The sequence below is a fragment of the Lissotriton vulgaris genome, chromosome 7, assembly GCF_964263255.1.
Source record: "Lissotriton vulgaris chromosome 7, aLisVul1.2, whole genome shotgun sequence".
Classification (NCBI taxonomy): domain Eukaryota; kingdom Metazoa; phylum Chordata; class Amphibia; order Caudata; family Salamandridae; genus Lissotriton; species Lissotriton vulgaris.
Window position 1 is genome coordinate 254,548,846 of NC_141695.1, and position 24,063 is coordinate 254,572,908.

A 24,063-nucleotide genomic window follows, 5' to 3' on the forward strand; every position below is an offset into this window, starting at 1 on the left:
TCGGTTTTGCCTACATACGGAAGACCGCATGGCCATTTAATCATGTATACCACGTTACTGGTATCGCACGTGGCATTCACTTGAAGGTTGATGGGAGTCCCTTGGGTTACTACTTTGGTTTTACCATTAAGAACATTGAAAACATATTCGGAGTGCAGCGGTGATAATTCTTTTTGTAGATAGGAATACGGCAATATAATGTATCTCGGAGCAAACAAGGATGTGATACGCAGACTACAAGTGGTGCAGAACTCAGCTGCGAGATTGTTGTGTCGCGTTCCCAAAACATCCTCCATCTCAGGCTCTTTGCACGACTTACACTGGCTAAGAATCAAGAACCAGACTAAATTCAAGGCCTTATGCTACATACATAAAATTAAATCAGAAACTGCTCCCCGTTACTTATGTCCTTTGGTTCAGATATATCATCCTACTCGTCTGCTTAGAACTTCTTCCCAAGCTAAATTCTCAGTCCCTAGAGTTAGATTAGCATGTACAGGAGGACGCTCCTTTTCTTATATTGCCCCCGTGCTATGGAATTCACTCCCATACCCGCTTTGGCATGAAACCAACCATAAAAGCTTTTGTAAAAAACCTTAATACCTGGTTGTTTATTGAGTAAATCTTGTCTCCTGTTGCATCCGTCCTTGGCGCCGGGAAACCTCCGGGTAGCTGCGCGCTCTATAAATTTAAAATAGTAATAATAAAGTATGAGGATCAAGTATCCGCTGGGTCTGGTCAGACAGCTGCCCTGCGGGACAAGACAGGGGTGGGTGGCGGTCCTGCAGCAGCTGGTACGGAGGACAAGGCATTGGGGGCAAAGGACTCAGAGGCGGGGAGGAGGATAAGAATATTCACAAGAAACTACCTTACATGGGGATTGGTATGCCATTAGGCTCACACCTATCAAAAAACAAATTAAAAGCAGGATTTGGCAACACAAATTTGTGGATCTTTTTAAGTTGGCACATCGTGATATTCAGGCCAAAGATGGCTCAAAGGAGGAGGAGTGGGAACTTGGCAGGAGACCTAGGGTCACTAAAACTATTGAAAAGTTGACTTCTGTATTTCTTATATATGCTAGTATATATTGCGAACAATACCAGTACAGAGCAATAGCAATGTTTAAGTACTTGGACATCTTAAGGAAAGCTAAGAGTTATTTTGGAGGTTATGCTTGGCTGTCCTATGATGAGGACTTTAGAGCATGCATGAGCATTTTCTATGACAGACCTTGGGGAGGTGTGGACTCAGAGTTGTGGTTACAGTGGATGGTGTCTTCTCAGCCGCCTGCTACCACTCATACAGCTAGTGGTTTGCCAGTATCCTATCTGCCTTTCAGTTCCGTCCCGCTCAGCTAGGGGCGGGGTTTAGTGGCAGGGGTCAACCACCTGTTTTTGGAGCCTGTTGGAACTTCAACAGAGGGTTTTGTAATCGGCAATTCTGTAGATATAAACATGAGTGCTCACAGTGCGGTGGCAAGAATCCCCTTACTCAATGTTTCCCAGGTCAGAGATTTGGAGAGCAAGAACGGGGACAGAGGGCCAGGGGGCAGCATTTTCAGTTTGTACCAAAGGGCTCATACACCAGTTAAGCTGGACGTCTTGGCAGGTTGGCTGGGTGATTTCCCGGACACGGATGCAGCTTCCAGGTTATTTTGGGGTTTCAAAGATGGCTTTCAGATAGGTTATCAGGGGCCCCGGCAGAGAAGGTGGTCTGATAATTTTAAGTCAGCCAAACAGTTTCGGGAGATTGTTCAGCAGAAGTTGCAGGCTGAGGTAAAAGCAGGCAGAGTAGTGGGCCCCTTCGCTCATTGTCCAATGTGTCCCTTGATAGTCTCTCCTCTGGGCGTGGTGCCTAAAAAGAACCCTGAGGAGTTCTGTCTCATTCACCACCTGTCTTGGCCGGAGGGCTCCTCTGTTAATGATTTTATATCTCCTGTGGATACCAGCGTGTCCTACAGTTCTGTGGATGACGCGTTGAGATTGGTCAGGTCAGCAGGGAGAGGGGCGCAGTTGGCTTAACGTGACATCTAGTCTGCCTTTCAGCTCCTGCCCATACGTCCTTCTGATTTTGAATTGTTAGGCATGAACTTCCAGGGACAGTTTTACGTGGATAATTTTCTGCCCATGTGGTGTTCAGTATCATGTGCCTTATTCAAAAGATTCAGCACCTTCCTACAGTGGCGCTTTACTTGCATTGGTGGTAATGAACTCGTTTGCTATTATTTGGATGATTTTATGTTCATTGGTGTTCAAGATACAGGGCACTGCTACAGGCTTTACAAACTTTTCAGGATATTACACAGGATTTAGGTGTGCCATTGGCACCTGACAAAACTGAGGGGCCGAGTACAAGAATGACATTTTTGGGCATTGAAATTTACACTATTGCCCTGGTAGCGAGGTTGCCGGCCGAGAAAGTGCAGGACATTTCAGCCTTTTTGTCTTCGCTGATTGAAGAGCATAGACTGGAGCTTCGGAAGATGCAGAAGTTGTTGGGCTACCGCAAATTTGCCTGCAGGGAGGTTCGCGCCGGGAGAAAATTTTTTAGGAGACTGGGTATGTCCATGTCAGGGGCTTATCTCCCTCACCACAGGGTGCGTCTTTTGGCAGCCACGAGGTCTGACTTGTACATTTGGGTGACTTTTCTGGCAGACTTTAATGGAGTATCTTTGTTTTTTGCGGACGAAGATATGATTTGTTTAATTCAGATATACTCAGATGCTTCTGTTGCACAAGGTTTCGGTATATTCTGGTAAGGGCTTTGGTGCGCCGAACGCTGGCTGAAACATTGGTTACAACAGGGTTGCAGTATCGCCTTTTTGGAGTTTTTTCCTCTTCTTATGGCTTTGCATGTATGGGGGGAAGAATTCCAGAATAGACCTGTCTTGTTTAATGTGGACAATAGAGCAGTGGTTGACTTGATCAATAACCAAAAGGCCAGGGATTTAAGAGTGTTGCGACTTCTACATGCTTTTATGCTCAAATGTTTGCGGCATAACGTTGTCTTTAAAGCACAGCATATCCCCAGAGTCAATAATTGTATAGCGAACGCTCTCTCCGGTTAGCAGTGGGTGAAATTTTGCAGGCTGGCTGGTGGGGCAGATGCTGACAAGACTCAGATCCCTCAGTGTGTCTGGGCGTGGGGGGAATGAGAATTGTCGAATTCGTTGAGAAATCAGTAGCGGCCTCAACAAGACGGAGCTATCAGCAAGCCTGGGACCTGTTTTTTAAGTTATGGTAATTCTGTTGCTGTGCAAGGGGAAGCGGTGCATGGTGAGAGGTTTTCATTGGGTTTTGTATTACACCTGATAGATTAGGGATTTTCACACACTACTATTTCTGGCAAGTTGGCCGGAATTTCTTTTTATAGGCAGTTGAGGTGGGGAAGGGATCCGGTGGGATGGGTGCTAGTGAAGATGGTTCTTAGGGGTTCTTAGGGGTCTTAGTAGGGAACAGGTGGGTCGGAAGCAGCTACGGAAGCCGGTGACATTTTCTTTGTTGCAACGGATGATGCGCAGTTAACTGAATCCTGTTACAATGAGTTTGAGTATTGCAAGTTTATGTTATGTTTTGTTTGGTTATTTTCTGGGGCTTTTAGGGCATCAGAGTTGCTAGGTTTACACAATAGGGTTGGCATTAGCAGTGCAGAAGTTTTCATTGAGGAACACAGATTAAGGATTTAGTTGAGGGGTTCCAAAACGGATCAATTGGGCAGGGGAAAATGGGTTTTCTTGAACAGGAGCATGGTGGGGGCATGCTGTCCGGTAAGGGAATGGGAGGTTTTCGCAGCTTCCAAATATTTTACTCCAGGTGCCATTTTTTGTCATGGGCAGGGGCGTCAGATTTCCATAGCTCAGTTGTTGGCGGTGATGAGGAAGGTACTTTCTTGCTTTGGGTGAAGACCCTCTGCGATTTGGCACACATTCTTTTCGCATTGGTTTTAGCAATGGAGGCGGCCAAATTGGGGTGGTCTTGGTCAGCCATACGTAGGATTGGGAGATGGAGGTCCACGTGTTGTGAGAAATACGTTAGGAAATGAAGTTCAGTACTATGTTGTTTTCTTTTTGTTAATGCTTGTTTTTTCACCTAGGTCAGCTACCAAGGCTTGTAAGTTTGAAAAAGACTACTTGGATTGTAGGACACTCCTTCGTAAAGTGGGCAGCTGTTTACGCAGAACAACAGATTTGTGGGCGATCATTGGGCCTCGCAAGTGCTCGACATGAGGTGGTATGGAGGGGGATGGGGGAATACGTTGGGAGGATTTGTTTCCAATGTTGTCTATGATGTGCTTTAAAAGAGGGAGCTCACTGGATCTGCTTGTCATTCACCTTGGGGAAAATGATCTTGTTGCCTTCCCTTGCATGACTCTAATAAAAGTGATGAAGCTGGATCTTGCCGCCATCAGTTCTATCTGGGTTGCCACAACGGTGCTATGGACTGCCTTCATAATGCGGCTGCACTGGAGTGGTGCAAGGAACAATGCAGCTTTGGAAAAGGCGAGACGGAAGCTCAATAGAGCAATGACACTTTATTGTTAAGGCATTGGAGTCAAAGCACAGAGGGACATCTTTTCCGTGAGGATGGGGTACATTTGTCTACGATGGGGCTCGCCTTCTATTTGCTCGAATTGAGGGATTTGATTGCGGAAATCTGGCAGGAGAATGTATGGTGCTCTAACACAATTTTATACATTTTTCTTCCTGGGTGTGGCAGGAAAAGTCTATTCGGTTTTCCTGGTTGGTGAAATTTTAAGTGGGGTTGGGCAGCCTTGAGCGGGTTTGTCTATCCTCAAAGGGGGGAGGTGGGATATACATGGGGGAAAGGAGATGAGAATGAAGGGGAGTTATCAACGGGGGTCAGTTATTCTGGGTTTGTTGGGGGGGTCAACATTTTGGGAGATTAGGTTGTAGATAGTTTGCTATAAGCTCGGGGATTAGGTTGAAAATAAAATTGCAAATGTGTTTTTGAGAAATTAAATGGTCTTAATAAAGTGGCCTTTATTGCTAAACTAAAGAACTTGTGGTCTGTGAGTCATTGTGCGAGGGGGGCCCTGGAGGAGCAGGGCACGAGCCGGTCTCCCCCTAGGCTGTTTCGCACATGGGAGCGACCACAGGTGAGGCAGGGAATGATTAGGGCAGCCAACCCGTGGAGGACAAAGTTATTTGGAAGGGCGGGCGGGGTGGTGAAACTACTGAGCCCTCGGAGGTGGGAGGTATGGAGGAGTTTTTTGTCCCACCCACCCATCCCTCTTCTTTTTCTTCATTTTCTGTGGGTTTTTTGTTGTCCTTGCTTTCGTGCCACGAAAAGACAGGTTTTTCTTTAGCCAATTTTTCAGTAGGCGGAATTTTGCTGGGGGATGGGCAGCCTTGAACAGGTTTGTCCATCCTCAAAGGGGGGAGGTGGGGTATACAGTCACGGGGGAAAGGAAATCAGAATGAGGGGGAGTTATCAATGGGGGTCAGTTCTTTTGGGTTTGCTGGGTGGGTCAACATTTTGGGGGGTTAGGTTGTAGATAGTTTGGTATAAGCTTGGGGATTGGATTGATAATAAAATTGCAAAGGTGTTTTTTGATTTCAAAGTATTTTATTTTATATGAAATGACAAAGTAAAGGTAGTACATATTATAATAAAAGTGATACAATTGTCCTAAGGAGAACAAAACAATCATAGGCTAAGTGAAAAGCGTAAGTTAAGAGAAGGCATTTGAAGAGAACATTAACCTGGTAGATGAACTCATAAAGTAAAGGCCAATCTTCGAACGCTAAACAATTGTATCACTATCAGTTATTAGAATCGGGGGCAGGGAGGAATACCAGGTTATAGAAAGAAGAAAGAAAGAGAGAACAAGAAAAGAACTGAAAGAGGAGAGAGGACAGAAAAGAGAGAAAGAGAGAAGAAAAAGAGATAGAAGGATTCCCAATGGACTAACCAAACATGCATAGCTCCAGACGCCACTCAACCAGGTACATCAAAAGGAAACTGGGCAATCAACCCCTTTGATGACAAATCCATATAAACATCCAAAGCTTCCCAGACCTTACTAGAAATAGAAGGAGAACAGTGAGATTGATCAACCGAGGTGTGAGCACTACGCAAAAAGGATACCCAAGCCCACCATGTATGATAGGAAACAGAGGAAAAGGATTTCCATTCCATAAGTATAACTTTCACAGCAACCGTCAAAAGGAGATCCATCAACTGTAACTCCAATGGAGCCAAGTGGAGAGGAACAGGGGCAGCCAGTGGACCCAGTAAGATTAAATGAAATGAAAGTTGGAACTCAATACCAAAGATGAGAGATAGATGTTTATGAATGAGGTGCCAAAAAGGTTGAAGAAGAGCGCATTCAAAAAACATATGCAGGAAATCGCCCTTCAGCAATCCACAGCTCCAGCATAAATTGTCATCCTTGAGAGTGAGCGAATGGAGATGAACTGGCGTCCAATGAAGGAGGTTGATAGAGAAAAATTTAGATTGTATTAATGATGGGGCAATTTTATTCCGAAGGGAGAATTTACCAATCAATTGCCAGGTGTCTGAAGAAATATGCTCCGTGGCTTCATGATCAAAATGATGTAACCATTTTTGTTGAGTCACCGTATGTGTGGGCAGACTAGCAGATGATAAAAACGTATATATTTTGGAGGCCACGTGACCAGATTTAGTCCATATATGAAAAAGAGAAATGGTAGAAGAGGAAGGATGCCGACGAACTTTAGCGATTGCGACTTTTATTTTAAGAAAAGTATAAAAATCTAGGTTAGTCAAAGAATGTTTTTGAGCCAGGGTGGAAAAGGGTAGCAGCTCATTGTTAGCACCATAAAGATGGTAAACAAGAGAAATCCCTTTAGCCGCCCAATAATTCATAAGAGTAGGAGTAATGTTAAGTTTAATTTTAGAATTTCGCCAAATAGACGACCACCTAGTTTTATGCAAGGGAATTGCCACTTTTTTATCTACACTCCGAACCGCAGCAATTGTATCACGAATGATAGAACGAGAAAACCGGATATGTAACGTAGAAGTAGAGCAAAAAGAGGCCGTCGGCAAAGGAGAAGCAAATTCTTGTTCTATTAAAAGCCAAGAGGGGACAGGAAGATGAGAAGGAGAAAACCAAAGAGCACCTTGAGAGGCCAAAAAGGCAATCTGGTTCTTTCCCCAATCAGGAAAATTGCACCCTCCCATATCATAAGGACGTCTCAAGAATTTGTAAGCAATTCTAGCACGTTTGTCATTCCACAAAAATTTGGAGGTCATAACATCCAGCTCCCGAAAAAAGGAATCTGATAACTTAACCGGAAGCATGGACGATACGAAATTAACAATGGGTGTGATCATCATTTTAAGAGTCTGGAGGCGACCCCACCAAGAAATGTGTTTCGGAGACCATGTATCTAAAAGACGACGCACTTTAAGAAGAGTCTGAGATTCATTATACGCAGAAGTAGCGTATAGAGTAGAACAAAAATAAATACCTAAGTATTTTAAGTGTGTAGGCTGCCATTTAAACCCCGCAGAGCCCATATGTGACGAAAAACAATAAGCATTCAAAGGGAACATTTCTGTTTTATCTTTGTTTAAGGTATACCCTGAAACCTTTGAGAAGAGGGAGATGGTATCGGAAATAGCAGGAATTGCCAAGGCAATATCGTCTGAGAAAATAAGAACGTCATCCGCATATGCGGCTGTTTTTATACAGTGAGATCCAAAAGAAAAACCTTTAATATCTGGGTGTAACTCAAACAATCTGAGAAGAGGATCAATAGATAGTAAAAATAAAAGCGGAGATAAAGGACAACCTTGTCTCGTGCCCTGGCGGAGATTAAAAAAGGACGAAGTAGCACCATTAACTCTGATATTAGCTCTAGGTTGAGAATATAAGGACATTATCATATTAATAAAGGCGTCACCAAGATTATGAGCACACAAGACAGCACGAAGGAACGGCCAAGAAACCTTATCAAAGGCCTTTTCAGCGTCAAGGGCCAAGGCCGCGGCAGGGAGTTGAGATCGTTTGGCTGCTTCAAGAATATGACAAAAAGTGCGTATATTATCGCGCGCAAGACGACCCTTTACAAACCCGGTTTGAGAGGGATGGACAAGATGGGGAACATAAGATTCCAAACGTTTGGCTAAGATTTTGGCAAAAATCTTAGCTTCCATGTTGAGAAGAGAAATAGGTCGAACATTTTTGGGATCTCAATGATCTTTCCCCTCTTTCGGAAGCACTACAATAGTGGCTTCAGCTGCAGTACCAGAGACAGACCCATCTTTAACAAAAGAATCAAAGACAGATTGCAATTTGGGAAGAAGCACAGGGAGGAAAGTTTTATAAAACAAGATAGGATAACCATCAGGGCCCGGGGCTTTGCCAGAACGAGTCGCTTTAATTGCGGAAACAATTTCCTCGGGGGAAATTGGGGCATTTAAAAAAGTGCGAGCTTCGTCTGAAACCATCTTAACCGGAATAGATTTTAAAAAATCTTGACAGTGCTCAAAAGATGTTTGATTAGAAGGAGTGTATAAGTTATTATAAAAATCACGAAAAACACCAAGAATTTCCCCCGTTTGGAATTTTTTAGAACCCAAGTGGTCCGTAATAGATGAAATTTGAGAGGACTTAAATGAGGAATCTTGAAATTTTAATGTAGCTGCAAGAATCTTCCCAGCCCGATTCTTCAACAGTAATCTCTTGGACTTCTGTACTCCAATATGTGCTCGTTTGGTAACTATAGTATTATACTTGTATTTTAATTGTTTTATTGATTGCAGGCAGGATGCATTTCTAGATTGTCTAAAGGCCGATTCCAAAGATTTTATTTGTGATGATAAATCAATAAGCTCTTTCTTAATATCAGAATTCCATTTGGACATACATTTAATAACCTGACCACGGAAAGTGCATTTAAACGAATCCCAAAGGACAACTGGGGAAGAAACTGAACCCTCATTTTCATGGAAAAAAGTGTCAATTGCATTAGAGAATTCATTAACCTGAACAGAGTCATGTAAAACTTCCGTATTTAATCTCCAAGAGCGAGCACAAGATTTGGGAGCAAAAGACGATAAAGAAAAAGTAACCGCCGCATGATCAGAAATCAAAATAGGATGAATAATCGGAGAGGAGGAGGACGAAAGAAGCGAGGAGTGAACCAGTAGATAATCAATCCGAGAAAAGGAAGAATGAGGTGAAGAAAAGAAAGAAAAGTCGCTACCAGTGGGATTGTGAAGCCGCCAAATATCCTGAAGCTGAGTGAGGGAACACATGTTAAGCATTTGTTTATGGGATTTTGAAGGACGAAACTGAAAAGCTGAATTTCTATCCAAAATTGGATCCATCGGTAAGTTAAAATCACCTCCAACGATAAGGTTTCCAGCATGTGGAGTATCATGTAATTTTTTGGTTACCGCCTTCCAAAAGGTCAGGTCATCAATGTTAGGGGCATATATATTCATCACATACAGAACATTACGCCCATCAGACAATTTGGTTAGCAACCAACGACCTTCAGAATCGTGCTCAGAAGAAATGATAGATAACCCTGAAGACTTGGAAATTAATGTAATGACCCCATTTCGTTTGCCCGAGGCATCAGAACAGCCAACATCAGCAACCCATCCTTTTTTCAAAAATAACGCCTCTCTGGTAGATACCTTAGTTTCTTGAAAAAGAATCAGGTCAGAAGAAAGAGCTTTACAATAATCTAAGACTTTTGACCGCTTTACCGGGTGATTTAAACCCTTAACCTTAAGGGATAATACATTCAAACTAGGCATGTAAACATATACAAAAACGGAAAAAAGACACCCTCAGTGACAGAGAAATAACAACTGCACAGAGACAAGGATCCAAATAGCAAACAGAAAGCGCATAGAGGGATAATCCATGTGGGAAATCCGAAAATAGAAAGAAAGAAAATAGAGAAAAAGAAAAGAGAAGGGAGGGAGGAGATAACAGGGGAGGCCTGAAAAAGGCCAAATTCATACTAAGGAGAACGTGGAAAGGCGAGCAAGGGACCCGTACAAGGAGGGAGAATAATTAATGACAATAGCCCCAATAGATTACCTAATAAATGACAATAAAAGAGGATAAGGCAACCATCCAATTATAAACAAAGATCAGCATAATACTATAAATAGGAACAGTACAACAAGCAACTCAGTAAAGTCACATCGAATTGCTTAGCTAAGAACAAATGTCATAACTATCATGCGTAATAATATTAGCCAGATTGATATTGAAACACACAGTATGGTAAAATAAAACACAATACATAATTTATGAAGGTAACTATGTGTAGCCTCAAAATAGACCATCCATACTGAACAAACAGTAACTGACAAAACCTTACGATATATAATTAAAATCGAAAAACACAAGAGCATATGAAAAAATATAAGAAACGAAAGGAAGAGAAAAGAAGAATAGCCATCGAAACAGATAGAGAAGAGACGATACATATCAGAGAAAAATAACAATTCATAACAGAAGCGCATCAAACAATGAAAATTGACCGGAGATGAATATTGATCGACCAAATATAACCCCAAGGGCTGAGGAGAAGAAAATGAGACTAAAATAGTGAGCAACTTAGAAGCAAGCAATAAGAACATAATAGTAAAAAGAACAAGAAGGAGAGAGTACATCGATAAAAAGCGTAAACAACAAGACTCAGAAAGAAGGAGAGAATACAGAAAAAAGATCAACGCAGTAGAAGGGTAAAATAGGAAAAGAAAGGAAAAGAATAAAAGAATAGGAACGGAGAAGACAGAGCAAAGGTGCTACCTATTAGAGAAAGGCAGCTGACTTAAAAGACAAACAGTAAGCAATGAAACTCGCATGTGGTAAATATTGACATAACATAAATCACCCCAAATGCTGAGCCCCAGATAGTGAGACATAAAGAGTGATGTACTAAGACGCCAACCATATATACAAAGCAATAGTAATATAAACGAATCCAACAATGAAAATACACTATGGTAACGTAATAAGGAAACCAAAAGACCATGGTAATCGCTATGCGTAATCTAAAAAACAGTAACGCAATAAACAGGCCTGAAGACCGTAAAACGTACGAAATGTGAGAACATTTGAAAAATCATAAACATTAGAAAAAATTGTAAGCTAAGAACGCAAAGAGAATAGGAGAATAAAAGCAAAGAAAGAAAATGAAAAGGTGAAACACACTAGAGAAAGGTAGCTTGTATTGGAAAACAAGCCTCAACTAAGAGACTATCATGAAAAGAAAGGAAACGTAGAGTATATATCCCCAGAAGGGAGTACGAGATAAAGAGAGGAAAAATAGAGATCAACTGAGAAGCAATCAGTATATACATAGTAGCAAAGAATGCAAGGAAGAGAAGTGAGAGAGAAATAATACAGTATATAACATAGCTAGGAAGAAAATATGAAGCAGAGAAAAAGAAGAAAAAAAACTCCATTAACGGAGTTAAAAGTCAATACAGCAGTATGCTAACAGCAAGAAAGAGAAGAGGAAACAGCAAAATACAGAAAGCCACCATAAAGGAGACTAAAGAAGACATTTCAAGTGCCCGAAGCACCAGGATCCTGGGAAGTTGCCCTTTGAATCTCCATCTGAATCTCCATCTGATTGTCCAGGAAGGTAGCTAAATCCGCCGGCTCATCAAAAAACCTGGAACGTCCCTTGTAAGAAATGCGGAATTTGGAGGGACCAGCAAAGGAAAAGGGAATGTTCATCTCAGAAAGACGTTTCCGAAGATTAAGGAAGCCCTTCCTCCTTATGACTGTGTCCCTGGCAAAGTCTTGAGATATTGAAATTCGATGACCTTCCCAAACGACATTTTTAGTCTTGCGCATGTGCGAAAGAATTTGTTCAGTATGTTGATGACGCAGTGGCTTAAAAATTATTGCTCTTGGCTGGGTGGCAGACTTAGAACGAAAAGTTGGAACACGATGTGCTCTTTCTATCTCAAAGTCTCTTTGAAATGAAATTTGTAGCGTATCAGGAATCCAATGATACAAAAAATCAATCATAGAGGAAGATGATTTCTCTGCATCTTCCGGCAGACCAAAAATGCGTAGGTTAGATCTACGATTACGGTCCTCCTGCTCAGTGAGATCTTTACGCAACGCCGCCATTGAACGCTCTAAGTGGCTGAAAGACCTGGCTTGCTTCTGGATATTATCCTCTGAGGAACCTATACGTGACTCCGTGGCCGAAACTCGAAGAGACAGCGCTTTGAAGTCATTCCGAATAGCGGACACCTCCACTTGTAGTAAATCCGTATTAGTCTTTGTAGATTGTGCAATATCATGCACCTCATTAAGGTGCGATAATATTGCGTCAAGAGTAGAGGTGGTGTCTGACGGAGCAGTCTCAGGTGTAGGAGACACAGACTTAAGACGTTTGAGTGAAGCGCCAGCCTCTTTTGGGTCTTTATTAGTTGTGGAACGGCCCATACTTGCAGCCATGAAGAGACAGACCCAAAGAACAAATACACAGCCTCTTGAGAAAAAAACTGCGCAGTTGCCCCAAAAACAAGAGATACAGCACACCAAGCGTGAGAAGCGCTAAAATCAGTGACAGTGGCGGACTTATAAGGTGAGCAGGCAGCAGAATATATGGTAGAGCCTCATAGACCGCAATAGGTTACACCAAAAACATCGTGAGGCAAAAGCAGTTCCATCCATAGATAGTATCACTGAAGAAAATAGAGAGCATGCAACATAGTATCTAGCCAAGCAGCCCAATGAGCATAAAAAAAATAGAACAAAGATGTTACCATTTCAGCACCGTGATGAAAAATGTCCAGGCTATCCCCACACCGGCAATATTGTAACAAAAGCGGCACCTCTGAGGAGAAAGCGCCGTCTCCGTCACAAGCGGTAAGATGGCGGCCGCCCGTGAAGAAACCGAGCGTCGCAGCAGCTGACCGGGGAAAAGATGCAGCCTTCAGCAGAATTCGCCCAAATGGATGTCAGACGACTCCTGACATATTCCGGCACCTGGAAATGACTTTTCAGCGAAGAGGGGCAGTCAGGAAGCGGTAAATAATCTCTGCCGGCCCCCACTCGCCTGAGAGCTCAAGCGCGACCCGCCATGTCCCAGCGGCGCGCAAGCCACGCCCCCAAAATTGCAAAAGTGTTTTTGAGAAATTAGATGGCACCGGTCTTAATAAAGTGGCCTTTATTGCTAAACTAAAGAACACCATTAAACTGAGATGTTCATGAGTAAGAGAAAGCAATTAAAATAGTGTCAGTGTAGAATACTGATGCCAAGCAGATTCAATTAAGAGGTTAATAAGGTGGAAGAAAAAAAAATATATATATACATATATTATTTTGTTTTCAAGCTGTGCTTGTCAGCGTAATTTAAAGTAAGTCTTAATTAATTCAGGAATTGGAGAAAGATTCCTCAACTTCACAGCAGGCAACAGCGATTACAATACCTAGTGAACAGTATTGAAGGAGAACAGGGTTAAACAAGTAAATATTACAGCTGATGTAAAAACGCTTTTCAGCTATTGAAGATGACAGCTGATTTTGATTAACTGCCTTCAACCTTCATTCAATGCGTTCAGGTTACAATGCAGAAAGGAGAGTGAAAAATAACCAAGCCGTGAAAGCTGGCAAGCAACTCTTAATTAAAGTATAAATGAAGATGAAGATCAAGGCTGTGCCTGTCAGCGTATGTCACAAGTTGGCAGGCAACTTTGGGTTACTTCAGGAGCTACAGTCGCAAACTAACGAAGAAGCGAGACAGTGATAATAGCAGCAACAGCGCAGTAAACACTTCAGCTTCTTTGTGGAAGATTAGCCTCTGACTTCAGCTGTAATAGATAAACAGCTGATAAACAGCTTATTCCACGTACATATATGCCCCTCAGCTGAAAGAGACAACAACTGAAAGGTCCTTTCCACAGTCAGAAAACTCCGATGGATACACTCCTTCCAACCGTCAGATGTTCCGATATGCTTCAGCGCTTCTGAGCTCTGACAAGTAATAACAAACGGCTTGTTTCAGAGAAAACATTTGCCTCTCAGCTGAGGAGATAAACGCTGACAGCTCCTTTCCACAGTCAAAACAATCCACACACTCAGCAAATTCACCCGTTAAGGAGATAATTCAGCCAGCAGTGGTTTAATTTTTTTAGCAGGCAACTTCTCTGAAATAGCTTGACACGTAAAGATGAAGATAAGCAAATTTGAGCAAATAATTGACCGTATAAGCAGGGAATTAGCAGTAGGACACAGGGGTGGAGACACCAGCTGCCTCCTGCACAGCTTCAAGGAATCTTCACCAAAATGATGTAAGTAGTTGAAAGAAATCCAAGAAAAAGAATGGGAAACAGGTTTTATTGTAATTAGAAAGTGACTCCAACAGAAAATCATCCGGTCTGTCAAACGCCTCACCTGACTCATTGAACATTCTAAACTGCAATCCCAGAGATTCAGGAGTTCCATGGAACACAGTATTGTGGTAGAATGATGGGGGATACTACGGGGAAGGCACCAACTGTAATAATACTTTAAACTGAGGAATTAAAGTATAATATATACAAAGTTAAATTACAATAAAAATATTATAAGATACAACCAAATATCGTTTCAAATGTAAAATTAAATGAAGTTTCTGAATTGTGTTGCGTACGCGATGCCACTGTGTAGCGGTTGCACACCCAATGTGACACAAAATAGAGATTTGATTTTGTAAACTTCCTGTCATCATTAAACCCTCTTTCTTCTACACCAGCGTGTGGTTGGCAACAGGCACATTCCTTCTAGAAAAAGCTATTTTGGAGGGGTGTTGGTATTTTGTTTTTGCTTTTTCCTTGGAAATTTAAAATAGCAGTGTTTGCTTAATTTCAAGAAGAAGAGGAGCAGAATCGAATGGAGGAAGACGAGGAGCCACCCAGAAAGTAGAAGGAGAGTGTGGCCTGGGAGTTTCTCTCCTTTCCAGAGGGGCTGAAAAAAGTTAATGCCCAAAAGGTGACTTGCAACATTTGCAAGATGGTGCTTTTGCGTGGGTTGCTAAAAAAGTATTTGTGTGGTACTTTATCTATGTATAAGTCCCTGAAGGCCATCCATTGAAACCTTCCCCCACACTGCCTGATTTTGCAAAGGCAGGACCGTTTGCCCAAAGTGTGTGACAGTTTTGAGTGTGTGGTTACAGGTTGTCCAAACCCATGTTGGACACCATCAGCAAACATCGTTGTTGATTTGTTTTCCCAATTAGGCACCCTGTTTTGTGCTTGTTTTTTTGTTTAAATTATCATATAACAACACCACACAAGATACAAAACAGTTAGAAAAAACACAAAAAAATTAAAATAGTTTTAAAAAAAACAGTTCTAATAGAAAAAGAAAAAGTATATGTTGTGTGAATGGATGAGTGCAAGGGTAGTGCCTGGGTGAATGGATGACTGCATGGGTAGCATCTCATTGAATGGATGAGTCTAAAGGTATTGGCTGGGTGATTAGATGAGTGCATGGTTAGTATGTGAGTGAATGGATAAGTGTGTGGATAGTACCATGGTAATTGGGTGAGTGAATGGGTAGCACATAAGTGAATAGATGAGTGCATGCGTAATGCATGAGTGAATAGATGACTGAAAATGTCGTAATTGGCCCGTTCGGATTAGCGATTAGCTGAACCTACACGTTGTCCTCCTTAACTTGGCTATATACGATAAACGCCATTTTGAATGTCGCAGCGGCCATCTTACACCATGAGCGGCCTCGTGGCCGATGTGCCCTTTAGTCCTTTGTCCGTTCCACTGACCACTCTCATCTGCCCAGCAACAGGCTATTTTTAGTACTGGTCAAGCCACACATGCGCAGTTTTTACTGACCCGTAAACCTTCAGGAATGTGCCGCTAAACTGACCAGTGGGTTTGAAACTCTCCAATGAGCTGGCAGTATTCCAAAACATGACCATATATGTCTCTAAAACTGTGTCTTAACTTGTGCCGCCTAAACTTTTATTGCCCCAAAACTGTATATAAACGGGGTCACACCGGTGTTCGGTGTGATACCTCTTGCATTACCGAAGGGTGCTGTTTGAGTGTACCACCACCCCATGGGGTTTTAATAAACTTGTTCTTTGCATTTTACAGTTTCCGTGCCAACAGTTCTTGTGTAAGTGGGTAATCTCTGGAGCGTGTAGGCCTTGGGAACCCCGAAATACTTCAATTGGCGACCACGAAGGGACTCATCGGCGACTCGGATGCCCGAAGGAGAGGTCGTGACGAAGGCTTGGAAATCCGCCATGGGCGCGCGCTGCCACGAGTGACCCGAGTCTTGGCTGCCACGGTGTTTTTTCCTTTCCTTCCGATCTGACCTTCCAGGTGGCGCCGGTCTCCGACTGAGTTTTCGAAGTGTCCGCATCACTGAGAGAGTGCCGTTTGGCTGATTTGGCTTACAAGACCTTGGCAGTTGGAACCTGGACAGTTGAGTATTTGGTAAGCTTTGTGTTCGGTAAGGTAGTCTTCGGACGCTTACTGAAGTCCTACGAATTGTGTTCGGTAAGGTAGTCTTCGGACGCTTACTGAAAATCTGTGTTTTGTGATCGGTGAGGACGCTTGCCGAATTCTATGAACTTTGATTTGAGTTAGCTAACATTGTGAATTTGTGATCTTTGAACTTATATGTGTAGTGCACTTCACATAGGCAGGCATGTAGAGATGTTTCTCTAACTTTGTTTTTTCCCTTTGAGCGGCACAATCGTGAGAAGAACTGTAAGTGCCATTTTGCCCGGTGTCACGCTTTCGTGATACTTTTTGAACATGCCTGTTTTTAGCACACTCCGGGGAATGTGTTGTTTTGGAGACGGTACCTCAATTAGGTTAGCGGAATCACAGCCGGCTCCCCCAGAGGGGACACCAAATAGGGAGATGTATATCAAATTCGGCCTTCCACCTATTATGTACAGTAAATTATGGCATAAGTACACTAAGGCCGATCCCGAATTGCAATGGCCCCTACACGGGTTGTACGATTTGAGTAAAATCCAATTTGTAGAGCAATGTATGTTTCAACGCAGGTCTAGACAAAACATGTTTGATTGCGTGCGAATGTGGGAGAAAGCGGCGCGTGAGCGAATGAAGCGTGAGGTTGCCTTGGCGGACAAAGAGCAGCGCAAGGCTGCTCGGGATAAGGCTTTACAGCTTGAGGAAAAGGAGGCTCAGGAGAAGAAAGAAAGGGAGGAACGGGAGCGTAATTTGCAAACGACTGGTCAGTTTCCTATTCGTCGACCACTCTATCCTGTCCTTAATAATGAAATTGATGATTTTTCTTTGTTAGATCGGTCACCGCCTCCGTACGTCCTGCCGACGGCTCCGGCTGCGGATTCCGAGGATGATGGACAGGATAAGTCGAACCAAAAGGGTGTATCCGCTCTCAGGTTTACTGCGGATAGGTCCGCTCATTTACGTAGTTGGGCTCGTAAAGTGAATAAGCATTGTGTTACTCAGGAGCAGTTGTTAACAGAGAAGAAAGGGTGGTCGGATCTTGAATTAATGTATTTTCTGTCTAGTTTGGCGGATGAAGTTGTAAACGCATATCGTGAACTTTCTGATACGCTTGAGCCTAAAGTGTTGTCGGTGTATCGTGAGAATTTAGCTAAAGGTGATTTTGATCTTACAGATGTTGACGACCTGTTCAAGCAATTGATCAAGCTGCGGGATGAGACAACCCAGTTGCGACAGGAACGAAAACGGAGGCAAAAGGAGTCCGAGCCGGGAAATAGCGGGGAGGCTAAGGAGTGTTCTCTTCGTGGTTCAGATAAGAATTCTGCGTTGCATGTTATGCCTATGCATGAAGCCGCGCCTTTGTATGTTCCACCAAAAGGGGAAGGTACGGATGATGATAAATTGTCGAAGGATGCGAAAGGGTATTTCGTGTATAATTGGGTATATACGCCATGGAATAGAGCAGATGTCATGGCATTGAAAAATTCTTTACCTGATCTCCGAAAAAATCCAGCGGCATTTTATGAGGGGCTGGAGGGGGCTATATCGTCTTGTGTGATGACTCTTGTAGATATAGATTTGTTTTTTGGGTTGATATTACCCCCTGATATGTGGCGGCAGATTCGTAAAAATAATGATGAGACAATATTGGGAGGGACATGGAAAGAAATAAATGCTGCAGATTTAGACAGGGCACCAGCATGCAAGCCTTGTCAGCTAATCCTAGAACTCCCGGCGGCTATTTTGCGTAAATTAAAAACGCTTGTTCCCGCCAAAAAGATTGATTGGACTATGTTAACGTCGTGCAAGCAGAAACCCGATGAAATGGTTTCCGATTTCTTTACGCGCTTCGAGGAGGCCTTTCATGATTACAGTGGTCAATCTTTAACAGATGATACGGGTCGGCATTTGTTTGTAGATAAGTATGTGGCTAATCTCCTACCAGAGATTGCAAAGCGATTGAAGTCGAGTGAAAGTTCCTGGGCCACGGCGACCCCTGCGTCTTTGTTAACTATGGCTCAGTATTATGAGCGGCAGGAAGTGGAGGCTAAAGAAAGTGTAGAGAAAAAGACGAAGGAATTGAAAACGAAGGTGATGTTGGCGCAGGTTCGGGGAACACAGGGTAGAGGGAATGAGAGAGGTAGACGAGGTGGAGGTAACGCATCGTATGGTCGTACGGACATTGCGGAGGATCAGTGTGCTTATTGTAAGGAGTTTGGGCATTGGGCCGAAGATTGTCCGGTACTTCGTGAACAGCGTAGTCAGCGTGGTCGAGGCAGTGGAAGGTCAAGAGGAGGTTATACGGGAACAAGAGGTGGCGGAGGAGATCGTAGACAGGTTGAGGAGAGGGGCCGTGGCCAGGACGAACGAAATACGTTTGATAGACGGAATCAATATCAGATTTTGGAAGGAGAGAATGTGGAACATCAGGGTTATGTGCATGCATAGGATTGCGTAGGATGGGGTAAGGAATCAGTTGAAGTGCCAGTAGATCAGCAAGGTCCATATGTAACAGCGGGTATTTTGGGTTCTACTGATCAGTTTCTAGTCGACACAGGAGCTACTCGTAGCGCTCTGTCGAAAAACTTGGTTCCGAGGGCTCCCCTGTCTGGCGAAATGATTACGTGTGTAGGGTTTGATGGCACACCCTCCCCCAGCCCATTGTCCAAGCCCCTTGCACTATGCATTGACAAATACTTTAGTTTTGGCCAATTTTTGTTATCGCCCCATACCCCAGATAATATCTTGGGCATTGACTTGCTTAAATATTTTCGAGCAACGATACGCTGCGCTCCAGAGGGAGTGCGGGTTATTCTGAATGACAACTACCCTGACCCTGATGATTGCCCTGACCCTGACAGATTTTGTGTCATTTTAGATATTCCCGCTTTGGCCTCTCTGCCGCACACGTTGTGGGCGACATCAGATACGGATGTGGGAGAGATGCGCATTCCACCAATACACATTACTGTTAAGGAGGGGGCCCCTCTACCACGAGTGCCACAGTATAAGATCTCGAAGGAAGGTGAAATTGCACTGACGCATATTGTTCAGGATTTGATTTCTGCAGGGGTGGTGGAGGAGGTCCCTTATAATGTTTGTAACAGCCCTATTCTACCGATTCTTAAGAGAGACTCAGATGGCAAGATCTATCGATTTATTATTGATTTGCGTGAAATAAATAAAATTGTCATTCCCCAATACCCAGTGGTGTCTGATATCACGACTTTGCTTACTTTGGTTCCACCGACAGCCACCACTTTTAGTGTTATTGACCTAAAGAATGCGTTCTTTTCTATCCCTGTTCATCCAGATAGCAGATATCTGTTTGGTTTTACGCTCAATAATAAATCGTATAGATTTTGTCGTGTTCCCCAAGGATATACTGAAAGCCCTAGCATCTACAGCCAGGCTTTGAAACGTCAACTAGATTCCTTTAAATTGCAGTCTGGTGTGGCGCTCATCCAGTACGTGGATGACCTTCTGCTCGCCGCCGACTCCTATGCACAATGTGAACAGAGTACGCTTGCGTTGCTTTCCTTTTTGGCACAAAACAATCACAAGGTTTCCAAGAAAAAGCTTCAATACTGTAGACCCCAGGTGACCTACCTCGGTCATCTGTTGTCTAAGGAGGGGCGGGCATTAACATCTGATCGAATTCAGGCAATTTTAGACACACCAGTCCCCCGCACGCAGAGAGATGTGCGTGCCTTCATAGGGTTGACATCTTTTTGTAGACAATGGATCATGGGTTTTTCACATATCATAAAACCTTTGCTAGCATTATTGTCCAAAACTACACCGATGCCTCTTGAGTGGACAGACGAATGTCAGAAAGCCTTTGAGCAGTTGAGACAGGCCCTTTGTTCTGCACCTGTGCTAGGAACACCAGATTACACGAAACTTTTCACATTGTATGTGCACGAGAATGATGGGTGCGCGTTGTCAGTGTTAGTGCAGTTACACGGGGATAAGCAGAGACCATGTGCATACTTCTCTGCCATTCTGGATCCTGTAGCACGAGGGTTGCCTGGGTGTTTTCGAGCGGTAGCGGCAACAGCAGTAGCCATACGACAGAGTGAGGGCATAGTGTTATCACACAAACTGTTGGTGTTAGTTCCCCACGCAGTAGATGCCCTGTTAAACCAAACAAAGACCCAATACCTCACGAGTGCACGACTTACAGGATACGAGCTGACACTTTTAGCGCCACACATAACATTGAAAAGATGCGCTACTCTGAACCCCGCGACTTTATTGCCCTATCCGGCCGAGGAGGGTCAGGAAGAAAAACATCATGACTGTGTTTTCCTGACTGAGGAACAGACAAAGGGTCGTGTTGACTTACAGGATGTGCCACTTCCTGATGTGGATGGGGAACTGTGGGTTGATGGATCGTGTTTGAGGCTACCAGATGGTACGACTTCCGCAACATATGCGATCACGACTCTTAAGACGGTGGTTGAAACAGCTAGAATACCACAAAAATCGGCTCAGGCAGCAGAGCTGATAGCTTTAACAAGAGCCTGCGAATTGAGTGCTGGCCTATGTGTGAACATATACACAGACAGCCGGTATGCCTTTGGAGTGGCCCATGATTTCGGACTTCTCTGGAGGGAACGTGGGTTTCTGACATCACACGGAGAGCACATTATGCACGGAGAGTTAGTGCGTGATCTCCTAAACGCGTTGCTTTGCCCCAAGAAAGTAGCGATAGTGAAGTGCAGTGCCCATAAAAAGATCACGGATAAAGTGGGTCAAGGAAATGCCTTTGCAGACAGCATAGCAAGGCAGACGGCTATGTCCCGAACTAGCTCCCCTATGTACGTGGTACAATCACAGGCCGAGAGATGGAGTGATGCTAGAGCAGAGATACGGGATATTCAAAAATCAGCTACAGAATCTGAGCTTGCGGCTTGGGCAGTAGATGGGGTGCTAGATGACGAAGGTTGTTGGAGAAGCAAAGACATGGAGAAGTGGAAATTGCCTGCGGCTTACTTACAGGCGATGGTCCAGATGACTCATGGACTGGCGCATGTCGGAGCTCTTGCAATAACTCGGCTTTTAACACGAGTCTGGGAACATCCTGAGATTGCAAATACTGCAAAGAGAGTAGTGCAGACCTGCCTGGTGTGTTTACAACACAATCCTGGGAAGGGGGCCCATACTCCGAAAGGAGGGTTCGTTCCACCTTCTGCACCGTTTGAAGTGCTTCAAATGGATTACATCCAACTCGAGCGCTGCAATAACCTGAAGTACGTCCTAGTGGTGGTGTGTGCTTTTAGCAAATGGGTTGAGGCCTACCCCACGAAAGACAATACGGCTTTGACTACAGCTAAGGTGTTGCTTAAGGAATTCTTTCCTCGCTTTGGAGTCTGTAAATTTCTGTGGAGCGATAATGGGCCCCATTTTGTTGGAAAGATTGTGGAATATGTACTGAAGGGTTTAGGGATTCAGCAAAAGTTCCACGCTGTATTCCACCCTCAGTCAGCAGGTTTGGTCGAGCGGTATAATGCCACCTTGAAGCTTAAGCTGGCCAAAATCGTGGCGTCTACATCGTTGAAGTGGCCAGATGCATTGCCGCTAGCACTGCTCTCTCTTAGATCAGTACCCCACTCACGAACTGGCCTTACGCCCTATGAGGTGGTGTTTGGCCGCCCCATGAATATCTGGGGGGTGCCCAAGCCGCGATTAATACATGATGTGCCTTGTGTTATGATGAATGATTATTTGGCACGATTAACAAATGATTTGCTCTCTATTCATCAACAGGTTCGAGAAGCGCTCCCTGATAACTCCACTGGAGAAGGCCACGATCTTCGTCCTGGGGACCACGTGATGATCCGCTCGTTTGAGAGAGCAAGCAGTTTGGAGCCCAGGTGGAAAGGCCCCGAGCAGGTCCTCTTGGCGACCCGCACCGCAGTACGAGTGACGAACAGGAAGCGGTGGGTGCATTCGACCCATTGTCGCCGTGTCTCTCCGGACCTGGTGACTCCTGCTGTGCTGACTGACTATAAGGAGATCCTGGAGAAAGAAAAGAGCCCAGCTGTGACGTCGGCCGAAGTGGAGGGAGTCTTCCCGGACCAATCTGCTACCGGAAGAGAGCGCTACAATCTACGCCCGCGATAAGAAGATTTTTGTTCCTTTTTTATGACTGGTTGGTTACCGCTCCAGGTTTGTGAAACGGAAACCGGGAATTCCAAGGGGGGGGATCAGTTCTGCCAGAGTAGCGACACCCGTCTTGGCCCGGAGAAAAAAACAACGGCTACCTCGGAGTTCAGCACCGCATTTTTTTTTTAGGTATACACGCACGTGTATCTGGGACAATTTGTGAACAATTTGTGAACAATTCGTGCTACTTGAGACTCTGTACAAACTTTCTTGAACTATGGCATCAACGGCATCCCGTGACAAGAAAATATTGGGTGCCTTTCTCTTTGTTCTAACTATTGTGGTGATAGCTGTTATGGCCTGGGTAGTCGAACTTGTGGTGCCTGTACGAGAACATTTGTTGCCGACTACCCCGGCACCGTCTGAACATTTCCATTTTACATTGCCATTCCATGAAGAACGCCATCGCCAAACGTACTTAAACAACAGCTTCATTCAGATTCTTCACCACACGCATAATATGACCAATACTTCTAACTGCTGGGTGTGTGGAATGTTGCCTGGGCACCAGAAGAGAGGGGGCACCCCACTTATTCCACTCCCGTTTTCGCACAATGGGTCATGCAATGCCTGGTACACCCTCCTCTTTACTTTGAGATGGCCAACCAAAGGGGGGGTGCTTTTCCGTTTGAATAAAGTATGTTCCCATGGCAAGGATGGGTTTCCCCGGGCGGAGGGTACACGTTTTGAGTGGGAAGAATACAGGCCTGATAATGTATCTGCTCCACGAATATATAGCAATCAACGGAATGTGAATGTATCCAGTGCTCATGTCATAAATGTCATTGCCACAAAAGCCGATTTATGTATCCGAAACAAGGGCACGATTGCAGTGGGGAAAAGCGAATGTAATATTACTCTCACGTTTGATAGCCCGAATGGCATTTCATTTGTTGCATCTCGAAACACCTACTTCATCTGTGGAACGAAGGGGTACCATCAGCTTCCAGTGGGGTGGTTGGGCACATGTTATGTATCGTTTGTGCTACCTCCTGTATTCATTGCCCCTCCGATGTACCACAACGACTATACTCTGTACCACGATTTTGTTTTGAACAGAGTTAAGCGAACCATTGCTCTAGAGGACATTGATCAAACGGACACTGCATTACAACAGTATGTGGATTTCAATCTGGGACTATTCTCCTTTGTGGGGGCTGCATTGAACAGCCGGAAAATCAGACGGCTGACTCGCGTTGTCGAGGCTGTTGCGAATGACACTGCTATTGCCCTGGGGAATATTACCGAAGAACTGCAGATTTCCAGAATTGTCACCCTCCAAAACCGGATGGTGCTGGACGTTGTTTTGGCTGATCGTGGAGGGGCATGTAGAATCATCGGAAGCAGCTGTTGTGTTTACGTCCCTGATAATTCTCCATCTGTGTATGATGCGATTTCCAAGCTGCATAAAATAGCTGCCGAAATACACCCG